A 19,450-nucleotide genomic window follows, 5' to 3' on the forward strand; every position below is an offset into this window, starting at 1 on the left:
AACCCTTTTCTTCTGCTGAACAGAAAATATGATAATTTGAACAACATTGGACTGAATTTACTGGACTGAATACTGAGATTTTTTAAATATCTTTTGTGTTCATACAAGTTTGGAAAGATATTATGAACACTAAATTATGACCTTTTTAAGTGAACTGTAGTATAAATCAAATGCACAAAACAGCTAGTGCTGTCTTAACAAGGATAGTTCACCTAAAAGAGAAAATATTCACTCTAATGTCTTTCCAAACTTATAACCCTGAACAGAAAATGATCATTTGAACAACATTGGACTGAATTTACAGCAACTTAAAAATCCACCCATTGTATAAATCCACTCCACTGAATTCTGCAGACTTTCCTCAAAAAATCTTGACAGATGATGCCAACTGTTTTAACATGAATAGTTCACCAACAAGTGAAAATATTCACTCTCATGTCTTTCCAAACATATAACCTTTTTTCTGATGAGTAGAAAACATGATACATTAAAGTTGGGGTAAAAACAGCATTTGACTAAATTTAATTATACTGACATTTTTAAAACATATTTTGTGTTCATACAGGTTTGGAAATATATTATGGTCAGAAAATGACCATATCAATCAAATGCACAAAAATCCATCTATTGTATAAATCTACTCCACTGAATTCTGCAGACTTTCCTCCAAAAATCAGCACAGAAGATGGAAAACAGCTACTAATAGCTGTCTTAACATGGCTATTTTACCAAACATAAAACTTTCTTCTGCTAAACAGAATAGATAATACTGTATTTTAAACAACACTGGACTGAATTTCATTGCACAGACATTTTTGAAAATATCTTTTGTGTACAGATTTGGAAAGATAACATGATCAGTAAATTATTACCTTGTTTGGGTGAACTGTTGTATAAATCAACTGCACAAAAATCCACCCATTGTATAAATCCACTCCACTGAATTCTGCAGACTTAACTCCAAAAATCAGCACAGAAGATGAAAAAGTGAAAATATTCACTCTCATGTCATTTTTTCTTCAGCCAAGCACAAATCAGTCTTAAAAATACACTGTATGGATCAAAATGATAAATTTCTCTTTTATGCCAAAAATCATTATGATATTAAGTCAAGTTCATATTCCATGAAGATATTTTGTAATAAATATATCAAAACTTAATTTTTGATTAGTAATATGCATTGCTTAGAACTTCATTTGGCACAACTTTAAAGGCGATTTTCTAAATATTTAGATTTTTTGCACCCTCAGATTTTCAAATAGTCGTATCTCTGCCAAAATTTGGCCTATCCTAACAAACATCAATGGAAAGCTTATTTGTTCAGCTTTAAGATCATGTATAAATCTCAATTTCAAAAAAACGTACCGTTATGATTGGTTTTGTGGTCCAGGGTCACATATGTCTGAAAAGATTATGATCAGTAAATTATTTCCTTTTTTGGGGATAAAAATCACTAAAATCCAGAACAAAAGATGCAAAAAAAAGTCTTAAAGACGCAAAATGGCGACCAATAGCTGTCTTAACATAGATAGTTCACCAAAAAGTGAAAACATTTACTCTAATGTCTTTCCAAATACATATTTTTTTCTTTTGCTGAACAGAAAAAACGAGAAAAACATTTTGTCTTCATACAAGTTTGGAAAGATATTAGTGAATTACCTTTTTGTGTGAAACGTTGTATAAATCAGTTGCACAGAAAGCCATTCATTGTATAAATCCACTGAATTCTGCTGATTTTCCTCTTCAAATCTGCACAGAAAATGCAAAAAAGGTCTTAAAAGATACAAAACAGGACAGGGGGTAATTACTTTGAATCTCATTTCAAAGAGTGCTTAGTATGCACGGAATATGATCTAATACCTTCCAAAGAGAGATAAAACACTTGAAAGGGATTGAATTGCATTTAAATTGCACCGCTTATAAATAAACTGACAAAAGGTCCAAAAATAAAAACAATGTATAGTGTGGGACAGAAGAAGAGTAATATTTATCCTTGTGTAGGAGATCCAACTCTGTCCATTAGAGAGCGATCAAGCCAAGGACAACAGGTCAGGTTCAAACCACCTCCATTTATTGGCTCCGGAAGAACATATGGGACACTTCATCAGAGGAATATCCTCTTCTCTAACTCTTCCCACGTTATACACTGTGCACAAACCGCTATTTAGTTAGCTCCATGATGGTCCAATAAAACAACCAATAAAAAAGATAAAATGCATAATGATGACCATACATTCTTAACTCCATGGGAAGATTTTGGGAAGTTCACCACAAAATTCCAACCAGATACACTTGTGTAGTACAAATTCTCATAAGAGTTTCGCAACACAGCAGATGAAAGTGATCAGGGATAGTCACAAGCCAAATTCAAACCCACATCACCCGCATAAGCACCTTGGTGCAATGTTCTGAAGCAATAACTGCACTACCTGAGCTATAAGCTCTTAGCATTGTGCAATTATTTTCCTGTTAAAGCATCCGTCAGGGTTGTGCAATATTCCTGGCTACAACTAACAGGAAATTGAATGGAAATTGAAAAAGAAAAAAAATGGAACTTGAATTGGAACGTCAAGAATTTTAACAGGTAGCAAACATCTATGGTCTATAAACCTACAAATTTCAATGCTTTTTAAACCTTTTAAAACTTTCAAACACACCCTTTTAAAGCTTAAAGACGCAAAACAGCTACCAATAGCTGTCTTAACATGTATAGCTCAACAAAACATTCACTCTTGTGTCTTTCCAAACATATAACCTTTTCTTCTGCTGAGCAAATTGGGGTAAAAACAACACTGGACTGAACTTAATTATACTGACATTTTTAAAAATATCTTTTGTGTTCATACAAGTTCGGAAAGATATTATGAACAGTAAATTATGACCTTTTTTGGGTGAACTGTTGTATAAAATCAAATGCACAAAAATCCATCCATTGTGTAAATTTACTACACTGAATTCTGCAGACTTTCCTCAGAAATTCAGCACAGATGATGCCAAAAAAAGGTATTGATGTAAAAAGGTAGTTCACCAAAAAGAGAAAATATTCACTCTTTGTGACCCTGGACCACAAAACGTTCATAAGTAGCACGGGTATATTTGTAGCAATAGCCAACAATACACTGCATGGGTCAAAATGATAGATTTATCTTATAAGCCAAATATTAGTGATGCTCCGATTGATCGGCAACCGATCATGATCGGCCGATATTGGCTAAAAATAGCTTGATCGGCGAACCCCAAAAGAGCCGATCAAAAAAGCCGATCACTTGACGTAAATTACTCGCACAACTTTTTCACACGTGCATGCACGGCGCCTAGGTAAACAACAGCAGAGCGGAGCTTACCAGTGGCAGCATGCAACATGAGTACTAAATTTATTAGTTTTGTAAGGGTAGTCTTGTTATTGGGCATGTGACTACGTTGTGCGTGTCACTGTAGTTTTGCCGGAGAAGTTAAAGTATACTTTCGGTTTCATTCTGAGTGGTGAATGTGCGTGCTTGAATGTAAATGAATGCATCTTTCTATACCCGTCATATTGCAATAATGTTACCGCTGTATGTCTGATTGTTGTCATCAGTTCATGTTGTAGTTCAGTCCATATAGAATGAGGAGAAACGGTGCGCGTGTAATTCACGTGCGTATGTTTAGCGCCATTTTGTCGCATCGTAATTCTAATGAACGCATATAGATGTTACTGAGGTGAATGTTTGTTTCCTATATACAGAAAGATTCTGATATATCACATTTAATTCAGCCTAAACCATATTTTACTACCTTTATCCTAATGACTGCAATGCTGGATAATATAATCCTTACATCATCTTAAAAAGCAGCTACAAATAACAAGCAAAGAACATTTACAATATCAAAGAACATAGCCTAGTCTAGTGCGAGGTGCACTTTAATATAAATAAATCTCTTACCCATGCAGCGCGTTAAGGCGACGTGGCCACTCTATGCGTGTGTTTATATCACGACAAGTTTCTGAAGCATCCTAGAACCGACTCTCTGCACTGCATCGCTAAAGTTAGGCGCCTTTTTGACGGATAATAATAATAATAATAATCGTCTTGCTATCGTCAAACCCTGGTGAAAAAAACAGCATATGCTGCTTAGGTATGTTTTGGTGCTGGGATGCTGGTTTAAGCTGGTTTATGCTGGTCCTTTGCTGGTTCATGCTGGTTCTTTGGCTGGTTAATGCTGGTCCTTGAGACAACTGCAGAATTTTCAAATAGCTGTATCTCGGCTAAATATTGTCTCATCCTAACAAACATCAATGGAAAGCTTATTGATTCAGCTTTCAGAAATGGAATTTGAATTGGATTAACAAGAATTTTAACATGTAGCAGATATCTATGGCCAATAAACCTTCAAATTTCAAGGCTTTTTAAACCTTTTAAAACTTTCAAACACGGCGTTTTAAAGCTTAAAGATGCAAAACAGCTACCAATAGCTGTCTAAACATGTATAGCTCACCAAAACGAGTGTTGTCCTAACAGACATCAATGGAAAGCTTATTTATTCAGCCTTCAGAAACGGAATTTGAAAGAAAAAAAAAAAGGAATTTGAATTGGAATGACAAGAATTTTAACAGGTAGCAAATATCTATGGCCTATAAACCTTCAACCTTTTTAGACCTTTTAACACGACTTTTTAAAGCTTAAACAGGCAAAACGGCTTCCAATGGCTGTCTTAACATGTATAGTTTACCAAAACGTGAAAATATTCACTCTTGCGTCTTTCCAAACATATAACTTTTTCTTCTGCTGAGCAGAAAAGATTATATTTTAAAATTGGGGTAAAAACAACATTGGACTGAATTGAATTATACTGACATTTTTCTTTAAATATCGTTTGTGTTTATACAAGTTTGGCAAGATATTATGAACAGTAAATTGTCATTTTTTTGGATGAACTGTAGTATAAATTCAAATGCACAAAATCCATCCATTTTATAAATCCACTCCACTGAATTCTGCAGACTTCCCTCCAAAAATCAGCACAGATGTTGCCAAAAAAGGTCTTAAAGATACAAAATAGTTACCTATAGCTGTCTCAACATGGATAGTTCACCAAAAAGTGAATATATTTACTCTCTGTGACCCTGGACCACAAAATTAAATATATTTGTGGCCATAGCCCAAAACTTTGTATGGGTCCAAATTATATATTTTTCTTATATATGCCAAAAATCATTAGGATATTAAGTAAAGATCATGTTCCATTAAAATATTTTGTAAATTTTCCATCATAAATTTATCAAAACTTAATTTTTGATTGGTACGCATTGCTAAGAACTTAATTTAGACAACTTTAAAGGAGAGTATTTAGATTTTTTTCACCCTCAGATTTTAGATTTTCAGATAGTTGTATCTCGGCCAAATATTGACCTATCCTAACAAACCATCAATGGAAAGCTTATTTATTTCGCTTTCAGAATATTTGATACTTTGAAAGTTGAATTGAAATGACAAGAATTTTAACAGGTAGCACGGCCTATAAACCTTCAAATAACAAGGCTTTTTAAACATTTTAAAACTTTCAAACAGCTTTTTAAAGCTTAAAGAGGCAAAAAAGTGAAAATATTGACTTTTGCGTCTTTCCAAACATATAACTCTTTCTTCTGCTGAGCAGAAAAGATATTTTAAAATTGGGGTAAAACAACATTAGACTGAATAGAATTATACTGACATTTTTTTTTAAATATCTTGTGTTTTCATACAAGTTTATGAACAGTAAATTATGACCTTTTTTGGGTGAACTGTAATATAAAATCAAATGCACAAAAACCCATCCATTGTTTTTTAAAATTTAATTTTAGATAAGTAATATGCATTTTTTGCACCCTCAGATTTTAGATGTTCAAATAGTTGTATCTCGGCTAAATATTGTCCGATCCTAACAAACGTCAATGGAAAGCTTATTTATTCAGCTTTCAGAAATGGAATTTGAAAATCTGAAAATTTGAGAGAGAGAGAGAGAGAGAGAGAGAGAGAGAGAGAGAGAGAGAGAGAGAGAGAGAGAGAGAGAGAGGAATTTGAATTGGAATGACAAGAATTTTAACAGGTAGCAAATATCTATGGTCTATAAACTTTCAAATTTCTAAGCTTTTTAAACCTTTTAAAATTTTTAAACACAGCTTTTTAAAGCCAACATATAGAACACTAGATCTTTGCTTTGCTGTTCTAGTTTAAAAATTTAAATTTGATTTAAATTCTACTTACATTTAAACTCAAACTTCATTGTAAAAATTCTCATTGAAAAGGCATCCTCCATTCTCCTGAAATGGTCGTGCACGATCTTCACATCTCTACATCACGCCAAAATAAAAGCATGTCGCTAAAGCCCAATATTTCAGCCTCGCATCGTTCAGCGTAAAGATTGAAAAGTGTTAGTTCCAGGGTTATGGTCTGATTTTACACTCGTTCGCAGGTTCAGTACGTGACAGCTGTTGTATTTCAGACATAGCATCCACACATGGACTGGCTGACCTCCAAATACACAAACTAAATGCTAAATGGTGTCTTTCACAGCTGTCGACTAACACTTCCAGTAAACATGCGATTTCTAAGAGCAGATGCTCAGAGCCTTTGTCAGTGTTTATAGCATATTTTGAAAGCGAGCCCGAATGTGACATCATGTTTAGTTTATATGCAACATTAGGGTCAGCAGATGATAGGACGCACTGGTATAATAACTGATAACTTAGCATGCTAACTGCTCGTCTGTTTGAATACACATTCAGAAATACACAGAGAAAAGCAAAGTGTTTCAACAATAGATGTTGAAATAGTTGATTATGCAGTCTGCTTATGTAACCACTAGCAGATTTATGAGTGACCCACTTCAACTCCGGCAAACATTTCATATACAGAAGCACTTATAAAGTAAAACCAGTCACACATTAAAATGTCTTAACGTCATTGCATTAAATAACAAGTCAAAGCAAGTGTCTTAAATGCGTTAGCATCTTTTCTCTTTGCGAACTTTAGTTTCTTTTTCACTTTTAAAGGCTCAATCTGTTTGAATCATCTATGATTTGTGTCAGATATGTTGCGTGACTTACTTTATTTTATGCAATGCAATAACATGTCTGTTGTAAAGATCAAAATGCATTTTTAAGTCTACAATAACACACATGAACTGAAAATAATGGTGTCGGATTTATTTAGAAACCCTTTTTTTATTAATAAATGTTGCTATTAAATTTACAGATATTTGGGACAAAGATGTTAATATGTCCACGTCAAAAGACATTTACAAAATTGATTTTATGTCCATAGAAAGCACATTAAATGTAGGTAAAGTGCCTACTTTTAAGGTTTCAAATACGTTTTTGGAGAATAAAATGTCAAAATTAGGTTGAAATGATGTTATTTGAAGACGAAAAAGGGTAAGTGCAATCCCGCGTTAAATTGATGTTTTTTTCCATAAAATATGAAACAGTTTTCTGTTTAATTTAATTGCACTTTAAAATGCAAAAAAAGGTATATATATACAGTATATATATAAAAATCATACATTTTTTATTATTATTTAATATTTACAACAAAAATCAATTTATGACATAAAAGACAAATTACTTTCACCCCAAATACTAATTAGTTGTGATTCGGCATTTTTAAAATGTGCCACTATCCTAGGTTTTGCCCATTTGTCAGTAAAAATTTTGTTACTCATTTAAAACACAATAAAATTTAATACTCTCCCTTATTCTTTTATATATTTTAATATGTATGAGTTAGAGTTTATTTACATAAATATTGTGTTACACTGAATGAAAAGTAACATTATTTCAACCAAATTTTGACATTTTATTCTCCAAAAACTTATTTGAAACCTTAAAAGTAGACATTTTACTTATATTTAATGTGCTTTCTATGGACATAAAATCACTTTTGGAAATTTATTTTGACGTGACATCTTAATATCTTTGACCCACATATTAAAATACAGAAAATAATAAGGGAGCATATTAAATTTTATTGTGTTTTAACCTTTGTGCGTCAAAAAAAAAAAAGTTACACATAGGTGCAAAATAGACAAAAATGTCTATGTGCAAAAACTGTCATAAAAATATGATATCTTTTTTTTTTCCACTTTCACTGATGTCCATTTTTTAACCAGCATCTGTTCTATCCATAGACAACAAACATTCATTAATTTTCATAATTGTAACCCTTTAAAATGCTGGTTTGTTTACATAATGCCACAGGTGTTTTTATGAAAAAATACAAAAGAGTAGTTAATTTCCATATACTAAATGCTAAGCAGAATTTTATTTTCTTTGCTTATTAGATTCTTGGGTGTGTCAGTGAACAACAACAACAACAACATTAATTTTGAGGCATTTATATGTTTTATGTAGTGTTAGATTAAAAAAAAAAAAAAAAGGTATATGCCGAATTTGAAAAAAAAAAGGCACAATCTAGTAAAAAATGGTAAAAATGTAAAATTTGAAGCATTGCTGATGGAATGAATGCCTATTAGCAAATATTGCATCTTTGGCCCTGGGTTAAAAAAATTGCAGTTTTAATAGGTTTCAATCTAGACACTTTTGTCCTTAGGTCCTGAGTGTGAGTATATTTTGTACAGAGGGTAAAATTGATTTTTTGAAGGAAGTTAGGGAGAAATATTAAAATTAAAATAAACACCTGAGCCAAAATGAATGCAGTTGGCATTAACACAGACACACTTATAACAAAAAACAAAACTGAAATGGACAAAAATGTCCATAAGGTTAAATGGAGGTTAAATGTCCATAGGGTTAAATGAGTAAAAAAATTCTTACTGACAAATGGGCAAAACCTAGGATAGTGGCAAATTTGTAGAAAAAAAATTGAATTACAACTAATTAGTATTTTGGGGTGAAAATTCACCTTTTAATATGTCATGATTCGATTTTTGTTTTAATATGCCTGGCAAGATTGTGGGTGTCTTCTGTAAATTAGAGAAAAATGTTAAACAGAAACCATTTTCATATTTTTTGGGAAAAACAACAACAATTTAAAGCAGTATTACACTTATTGTTTTTACGCTTAAACACTTTTTCGTCTTTGACCCAATTGCAAAGAAATGGCAAGTAGCACTTTGAATTAAAACGTGAAATTCTGAAACAGAAAAACTGAAATATAAAATGAATCTATAAATAAAAACGACTTAAAAAAAATAGCATTTTCTTGTAAAACATAATATAATGTTTGGGTTGTTTACATTTTTTACAGTGTACAAAACATGAAAACTACAACTATAAAAAAAATCTACTACACACAAAAATAAAACTACACAACACTGCGTACGTCACAAATAATAGCAAAACAGACAACAACAACACTTTAAAAATTTAAATATGCACTGAAAAAAAATTATCTATAAATAAAAACAACTGATAAAAAAAAACAAATAGCATTTTCTTGTAAAATATAAAATAATGTTTGGTTTGTTTACATTTTTTACAGTGTACAAAACATGAAAACTACAAAAACTACAAAACATCAGCTACACCCCAAAATAAAACTACACAACACTGCGTACGACACAAATGATAGCAAAACTGATATTAACAACACTTTAAAAATTGAAATATGCACTGAATTTTTTAAAACTATTTTCACTCAGAAATTGCTAGTAAATTTCACAAATAATTACAAAAATGGCAAGTGACACATTTTATATTGTAACATATAGAATTACAACTAATTAGTATTTGGGGTGAAAGTAATTAATCTTTTAATGTGTCATAAATTAATTTTTGTTGCAAATATGCCTGACAAGATTGTTACACTGAATGACATTTTAGTGGGTTTCTTCTGTAAATTAGACAAAAGCATATGATATTTATTTTTTTGCTCAGAAAAACAAAAACAAGAATGCAATTAAATTAAACAGAAAACTTTTTTATATTTTTTTTATAAAAACAACAACAATTTAAATCAGTATTACACTCATTGTTTTATGCTTAAACCTTTTTTGTCTGTAACCCAATTGCAAAGAAATGGCAAGTAGCACTTTGAATTAAAACTACAAAACATTTACTACGCCCCAAAAAATAAAACTACACAACAATGCAAAACAAATATTAACAACACTTAGTAAATTTCACAAATAATTACAAAAATTTAATTACAAATTAATTAAATGTGAAATTTAGTAGAAAAAAAAGAAACAGTAATTTCTTGTAAAATGTACTACAATATTCTTTACAACAAAATATTTTGTAGGAGTATAAATGCGGGCTGTATAAATGCAGCCTAAAAGTAAAATAAGTACAGTATAAGATAAATATAATTTATTTTTTTAAAATTACATAATGAAAACATGTTATTATATAAAAATGTAATGTAAGATGTGACCCTGGACCACAAAACCAGTCATAAGGTTAAATTTGACAAAACTGAGATTTATACATCATATGAAAGCTCAATAAATAAGCTTTCTATTGATGTATGGTGTGTTAGGATAGGACAATATTTGACTGAGATACATCTATTTGAAATCAGAAATCTAAGGATGCAAAAAAATCAAAAAGACTGAGAAAATCACCTTTAAAGTTGTCCAAATTAGGTTCTTAATGCATATTACAAATCAAAAATTACATTTTGATATGTTTACAGTAGGAATTTTATAAAAAATCTTCATGGAACATGAACTTTACTTAATTTCTTAATGATTTTTGGCATAAAAGAAAAATCTAAAATTTTGACCCATGCAATTTTATTTTTGGCTATTGCTACAAATATACCCCAGCGACTTAAGACTGGTTTTGTGCTCCAGGGTCACATATATTGTTTATTTGTCCCTCGTTAGACTTTTAGTATGGACCTAAAAACATAAAAACCAAAAAAATAAAATAATAATAATAATAATAATAATAAAGTAACAAAACGATAAATATTAAACTATAGTATAAAAACAAGTATTTCTGAGAATATCCAAACTCATTAAGTGTACTGTTTACAGAGCCTGCGTATGTGTTTGTGTGTGAATCCAACGATTGAGGCGACAGTGAGATTAGCCTGGCCGGCTGCTTCCACACCCCGCGAGCCAATCCCAGGTGTTAGCCCACGTGATGCTAGATAAAGCAGGCCGCATTAGTGCTAATCCCAGCCTGATCTTTGGAGTGTGTTCCTGCTCCCCTTCTGCCACCCAGCCACCAACTATCTGCCCTGTGATGGACCCGAGCGGTGACCAAAGCCTTACGTGCCTGTGCTTTTCAATGAAGAGCGTAAAGGAGTTTATCATGCATTAAGTGGCTTCACCTTTCAGCCTGGAGTTTATGGCTCTGAAACTGAGTTCTATATAATGTTTAGCTGATTTGTTTTATGGAGCCTGGAGTCTGATTATTTGATATATGAGAGTGAGAGGACAGAAAATGGGAAAGGTTTGATTACTGTAAAAATGAATCACAGTTCTTACAGTCATGTCAAAATGTAAGGGAGTTAGAAAAGTCTAGTCTATTTCTCTGAAATTAAGTGAACGGTACATTTTGTAAATATTACGGGAGCGTTACTTTTGAACGTTCTCTGAACTTTCTGAAACTAGTCAGTAGTAATTTCTAGTTATTTTAATGATGTATAAATAACAATTTGGAAATGTTATTAAAGTTCACATAACTTCAAACAAGCGTTCTATGAGCGCTTCTGGCAGAATGTTTGTTCATAACTTTGAGAAAACCTTGGCAGAACATTCTAAGAATGATTCCGGTTCAAAAAACCTCTTCAAAAACAAAGATCAAACATAATAATGTAAAGATGTTGCCAAATGTGTTTTAGACAGCAAGAATTCAAGTTTCAGTACATTTACTGGAAATTGAGCATGAGTGACAAACTAGCAGTTTCCTGAGCTCTGGAAAGTTTCGAACAGTAAAAACATGAGAACCTTTCCAGAGCTGATAGAGACTTGCTCAGGAAACAGGTAGTTTGTCACACTGTGTGTTTTCTAATCACTTGCAATTGGCAAAAGAAAACTTCAGACACACGTGCAAGTCATATAAATTATAGCTGGGTGTGTAAAGTTGACAACAGCAAATGTGACTCTATGGGTGGGTGGTACAGCATTGGTAATATCAGATCACACTAACAACTGCATAAATCATGACATAATACAGTGAATTAAATATATTTCCAGTTTAATTTGGAACCTAATGAACAGAAACCAAAAGATCAGATTATTCAACATAATGATAGATAATAATATTATGGAAGCCTGTTTCCGCCACTGAATTAAAAAAAAAAAAAAAAAAAAGGTTATTGTGACTTCTCACAATTCTGACTTTTTTTTTTTTTTTATCAGAAGTGCGTTATGCAAACTCACAGTTCTTAAAAATACAGCCGTAATTGTATAACAAACTCACAATTGCAAGTTATAAAGCCAGAATTCAGACATATAAACTCGCAATTCTGACTTTTTTCTTGCAATTGCGAGTTTGCTTGTCGCAATTCTGATTTTTTTCTCTCAGAAATGTGAGTTTTAAACTTGCAATTGTGAGTTATAAGGTCCAGTTCTGATAAGAAACCAAAAGACTGCTATGTTCAAAGAATTGCGAGTTTATATCTCACAATTCTGACTTTATAACTCACAATTGCAAGTTTATATTGTACAATTGCGACTTTTAAATAAAGTCAGAGTTGTGAGATATAAACTTGCAGTTGCAAAAAAAGTCAGAATTGTGAGATACAAACTCGCAATTGTGAGTTATTCAGTCAGAACTGTGAGATATAAACTATGCAATTCTGTGAACATAGCAGTCTTTCTTTTTTCCTCCCCAGAACTGGACTTTATAACTCGCAATTACAAGTTCATCTCTCACAATTCTGAGAAAAAAAGTCAGAATAGTCAGATACAAATTCGCAATTGCAAGAAAAAAGTCAGAATTGCGGGTTTATATCCCACAATTATGACTTATATCTCACATTTCTGAATTTATAAGTCACAATTGCGAGATATAAATTTGCAGTTGTGAAAAAAATAGAATTGTGAGATATAAAACTCTCAAACAGGTAATTTGTCACACTATGTGTTTTCTAATCATTTGCAATTGGCAAAAGAAAACTTCAGACACACGTGCAAGCAGTGTTGGGTAAGTTACTTTAAAAAAGTAATTAATTACTAATTACTAATTACTTCATCAATGTTGTATTTAAAATACTTATCTAATTACTGTGTCTAAAAAGTAACTTAAATACTCAATAAGTAATTTAACTAAATACTTCTTAAAATCCCTATAAACCTTGAGTGGACAAAAAAATAGAAATTAAACTCTTTAAATAATAGATAATTAAATAAAACATGAGTCAAACATTAAATAGTTTAGCATTTTAGCTTTTTTAATAATCTATATTACATTCTATGAAAACATTCTATAATAATAAACTTTTTTGTAAGAAATGTAACCTTCTTTCGGTAAGAAACACAATTCCAGAATAACAAAAAATATATATTATTCTTAAGAAACTTAAGAAAAGTTAAACATGACATGTATCAACCTGTAAACGTGAAACTTAATTTAAAACAATGAGTTCAATAAATGTTTTACTTTATTTAAACAAATCTAAAATGTTATTTAGAATTTCAAGGAGCTTTTATAATACTATCCAATATTTTAATATTTAAAACATTTGACCATTTTTGTAATCATGTAATGTGTTTCCACAAAGTGAACTGTAACCTTGCTCATTCAGACACTTTTCTGCGCTCCGAAGTAAAATCAAGTTTTGCCTGTTTAGCAGGAGTTGCCGCAGTTTTATCCGTCGAATATGAAGGATCACACAGAAGTGTTCGTCTATGCTGCCGTGTCAGGTGCTTGAGTACTCGTGCTATTGACAGCGCAGCGGCCGATAGTTTTTTCTCCCCAGGACATAGCTTACATATTACTGTAATGTTCTTGTCTGCTTGTTTCAGAAAACTGAAGTAATGGGCATATTTCCATTTCGCAAAACAGCCACTCGCTTCAGCCGAGTCCAACATCCCCTTTAAGAATACCATAGGAGTATGCAGCAAACTTGCGCGAAATCACGTGCACCTGCACTTCAACGATTTTAAAGCGGCAGAGTTTACTTTCACATTTAGAAGATTAATTAATCAAATTAAATAATGATATTCAGCGAGTTTAATTATTTTACAGTGTAACGCAAGTACATTAAACGTAACTGTAATTAAAATACTTAAAAATGAACAGTAATCAGTTACTCTACTTTTTCAGTGGAAAAGTATTTTAATTACAGTAACGCGTTACTTAGTAACGCGTTACACCCAACACTGCGTGCAAGTCATATAAATTATAACTAAATTAACGCTGACAACAGCAAATGTGACTCTATAGGTGGTAAAGCATTGTTAATATATCAGATCACACTAACAACTGCATGAATCACAACATGGTTGACTATGATGGAAATACTACACAAAAAGGTTTATTTATTAAATACCATGGCAATGGCTATTTTTGTATAATACAGTGAATTAAATATATTTCTTGTTTAATTTGGAACCTAATGGACAGAAACCAAAAGATCCGATTATTTAACATAATGATAGATAATAATATTATGGAAGCCAGTTTCCGACACTGAATAATAAAAAAAAGGTTATTGCGACTTCTCACAATTCTAACTTTTTTCTCAGAATTGCATTATGCAAACTTACAATTATGAGAAATAAAGTCACAACTCTATAATATAAACTCGCAATTGAGAGTTACAAAGTCAGAATTCTGAGATATAAACTCGCAATTCTGACTTTTTTTCTTGCAATTGCGAGTTTGCATCACGCAATTCAGACCTTTTTTTTTTTCTCAGAATTGTGAGATTTAAATTTGCAATTGCAAGTTATAAAGTCCAGTTCTGGGAAGAAAACAAAGGACTGCTATGTTTACAGAACTGCACATTTATATCTCACAATTCTGACTTAATTTCTCAGAATTGTGAGATAATATTTCTGGCTTTTTAACAATTGTGAGTTTATATTATACAGTTACGACATTATTTCTCAGAATTGGAGTTTATATCTCAGAATTCTGACTTTATAACTCACATTTGCTAGTTTATATTATACAATTGCGACTTTCTCAGAATTGCGAGTTTATATCATGCAATTCTGATTTTTTATGCTGATTTGTGAGTCTAGACTCTTTGTGTGTCAGAATTGTGAGTTTGCATAAATATAAAGTTGCAATTGCGAAAAAAGTCAGAATTGTGAATTGTGAGATACAAACTCGCAGTTCTTTGAACATGTCTTTTTTTTTTTCTCCCCAGAACAGGACTTGATGACTCGCAATTGCAAGTTTATATCTCACAAATCTGAGAAAAAAGTCAGAATTGCAAGATAATAACTTGCAGTTGTGAAAAAAGTCTGAATTGTGAGATACAAACTTGCAATTCTGAGAAATGAAGTCAGAATTGTGATATAAACTCGCAATTGTGAGTTATTCGGTCAGAATTGTGAGATATAAACTTGCAATTCTGTGAACAGTCTTTTTACTGAGAAAAGTAAAAAATGTGAGTTTATATTCCACAATTATGAATTATATCTCACATTTCTGAATTTATAAGTCACAATTGCGAGTTTATATATCTCACATATCTGAGAAAAAAGTCAGAATTGCAAGATATAAACTTGCAGTTGCGAAAAAAAAAAGTCTGAATTGTGTGATAGAAACTTGCTAATTCTCTTTTTTCTCCTCAGAACTGGACTTTATTTCTCACAATTGTGAGTTTTTACTCCACAATTCTAACTTTATATCTAGCAATTCTGACTTTATAACTTGCAATTGTGAGTTTATATCTCTCAGATCTGAGACAAAAAAAAGAATTGCGAGGTGTAAACTTGCAATTGGAAGAAAAAGTCAGAATTGTGAGAAAAAAAGTTGCAACTACCTTTTTTATTTTTTATTCAGTGGCGGAAACAGGCTTCCATAAATTATAATGATGCCTTTATGCAAAGCACATCTCTTATACAACAAAAGCATGAGGCTGACAGGAGCTGTGATCTCCAAAAGACAAATGTTTGTTGATTCTGGAATACTGTATCCTGTCATCAATCTGATAATATCACAGCACTGTGATGACATAATTTATCAGACTACACAGACACACGCTTCTCGGAAACTGTAAAGTGTGACACGTCAGCATGAGATTTCGTGTTAAACAATCTGTCTTCCCCAGTTACAGATAAGAGATAAGATGTGAGAAGTTACTGATGTCCTGACAGATGAAAAGAAACAGATATTCACTCTCTTCCAGGGAAAAAGTCTGTTTTGTTTTCTTACAAAAAAACCCACATCCCTATCTGGCGAGTCTTGTTAATGCATTTCCCTTTGAAATCTAACATGATAACTTGAGTGATCTGACGATTTTATATCATGATCGTTCTTGAATTCAAATTATATCATGTCCCTCTATAATGCATCTTTCATGTGTGGTGATGCATTTAAAAAATCAATGTGAAAAAGTCAAATTTTAGTTTCAGTTTCTATTTGTGCCGATCCATTCCGATGTCCATCTTGGGGAGTATTTACATAAAGAGTCAGTTATTTCTTAAGTAAACAACTGGGAAAGAAATCGGATTCGGTCAGTATATTTGATCCAAGCATTCCGTCTTAAAGTGACAGCAGCCTAATAAACCTGCTGTCTGTGTCATTAATATTAATCAAACAACAAAAGAGAGAAAAATCACTTACTGCTCTTGACTGAATCACTGCATAACTTTAGGAAGAACTATAAAATGCATATTTGATTCTTACAGTGATGCAGTGTTTTAAAGTTTAACTCAGGTTTTAATGACCATTTTGGATGTTTAATGCAATACTGTGTTTTAAATTGTTCACATGGATAAGTCCTAGGCTTGTTGCTTGTTGGTTTTCCCGATAGTACTGTATATTTGAAAATTGAGAAGACCGCAGTTCACATTGAGGATTATGTATGATATTTTGGCAAGATCGACCGGCCTAAATCTGTACACACCGAACTGCTTTGCAATGTGATAAACAAAACAAAGACTTTACAATAAAACAGTATTTAAGTCGTTTCTATTTACAAATGTCATGTTTAAATGTCATGTTAAATTATTTTAAGTTACTTGCCATTTCTTTGTAAACATCTGTGACATTTACTAGCAATTTCTGATTGAAAATAGTTTTAAAATAAATCATACACCAAAATATTTTTGGGGTGAACCATCAACATTTGTGGTCTGTTTTCTGGGAAAAAGAGTGAATGTCCTCAAAACTTGGCAAACATGGAATAAATGCCATAAAAATCTTTATAAACGCATGTAGAAACGACTTGCTATTCAATATTATGACATTGTTGGCTACTTTATAATAAATTACCTTTATTTCAGATAAAAGTACCTGCTAAAGGAGCAAAGCTGCAGCAATTTTGGTGCAAAAAAAAAAGCCTACTATCATTTTAAGCAGTGAATGCCAAACTAAAATAAGGACTAGTCAGATCACAGCTGTTAAAAATAGATGATGAGGCAACACTTAATATACAACAATGACATAATAACACAACATGATTTATCATGCATACTGCAGTTAACGTCAGACTTGATAATCAGCATGAAGCACTTTAAAATTTAATTGTTCATTGCATTCATAAGGGTCTGTGTAAATAAAGTTAATTAGCGGAACACCACTGATGGTAACGATTCACCCTTAACAGGCCAATTCATCAAATGGCCATCTTTGAAAACTCAAATTGCTGTTTGATTATTTTTACTGCAACTAAAGGACGATTAAAGGTCGATTAAAGCAGGAAAAAAAAAAAACGTTAGTGTTAATACATACCATATGATGAATCTGCAATAAAGTTGTAATGTTCTTTTGTATATTGTAACACATTTTGCTCCCTGGATTACTTTGGATTTCAAAATAAACAAATCTCATGATAGCAATCAAAAACGTGTGTAGGTCATAATTCATTTCTACCCCCCAAAAAATGACATTTTGATTTAACCCTCTGGTTGTGTTCAGATTCCTGTCACACCTGTAATGTACCTCATTTTTAGAGTGAAAAAGACATTTTTTATTAATAATTTTCACAATATGAGATATAAAAATGTGCACTGTTTATCACACTTGTGTGTTTTAATGATTATTCAGGAAGTTTGCTTTTAAATGCTTTCATTTTGTACAAAACTGCAAAAAGTCACACTTGTGGTGTTCCCGGTCAAAAATGATCGGACTCCAAACAATTGCTTATAAATCTCTCATTATGCTGTATTATCGACAAATATTGCATTCAATCTTTTTGTCAACTCGTTTTCTTTCATTTAGGATTAGTTTTGGATTGTTATACATATTTAACCGAAATATAACAGTTTTGGTTTGATGTTATAATGGAAATAATCTTAATTTGTTCTTTCTTGTATGTCACGATGGTCAGATTTAACAGGGAACAGCATAAGTGTGACTTTGTGCCCCTTTTCGGAAAATAAAAGCATTTCAAATAAAGGTCCTGTTTTTTGTGATCTTCCCCATTCACTTTTAATGGCCGACCATTTTTGACAAGTGTGACTTTGTGCAATTTTGTACAAAACATTTAAAAGCAAACTTCCTGATTAACCATTAAAGCACACTAGTGTGATAAACAGTGCAAATCTCATATTGTGAAAATTATGATACACTCAAAAAATGAGGTGATTTCTTTCAAATAGATGAATAAATGAAAGAAAACAAGTTGACAAAAAGAATGAATCCAATATTTGGTAATAATATAGCATAATGAGAGATTTATAAGCAATTGTTTGGAGTCGGGTCATTCTTGACCAATAACACCACAAGTGTGACTATTTGCAATTTTGTACAAAATAAAAGCATTTAAAAGCAAACTTCCTGATTAATCATTAGAGCACACTAATGTAATAAACAGTGCATATTTTCATAATTTTTATCTCATGTTGTGAAAATTATTTATAAAAAATAATTTTTTTCACTCAAAAAATGAAGTGCCTATTTTCGGATAAATGAGGCCTACGGTTAATCAGATGCAAATAGGAACACAAAACCAGTCCTGAATGAAAGAAAACAAGTTGACAAAAAGAATGAATTCAATATTAAGTGATAATATAGCATAATGAGAGATTTATAAGCAATTGTTTGGAGTCCGGTCATTTTTGACCAATAACACCACAAGTGTGACTATTTGCAATTTTGTACAAAATAAAAACATTTAAAAGCAAACCTCCTGATGAAACATTAAAGCACACTAGTGTGATAAACAGTGCAAATTCTCATAATTTATCATCTCATATTGTGAAAATTATTCATAAAAAATACAGTTTTTCACTCAAAAAACGTCTAGGTTACGTATGTAACCCCTGTTCCCTGTCCTCAGGGAACAGGGGTTACATACGTAACCTAGACGTTCCCTTCCGGAGGGAACTCTACGCTGCGTCCTGGTGGACACTTTGGGAACGTTTATACCAACACCGCCATGCCGAGGGATAGGTG

The sequence above is a fragment of the Garra rufa genome, chromosome 10 (genome assembly GCF_049309525.1).
Source record: "Garra rufa chromosome 10, GarRuf1.0, whole genome shotgun sequence".
Classification (NCBI taxonomy): Eukaryota; Metazoa; Chordata; class Actinopteri; order Cypriniformes; family Cyprinidae; genus Garra; species Garra rufa.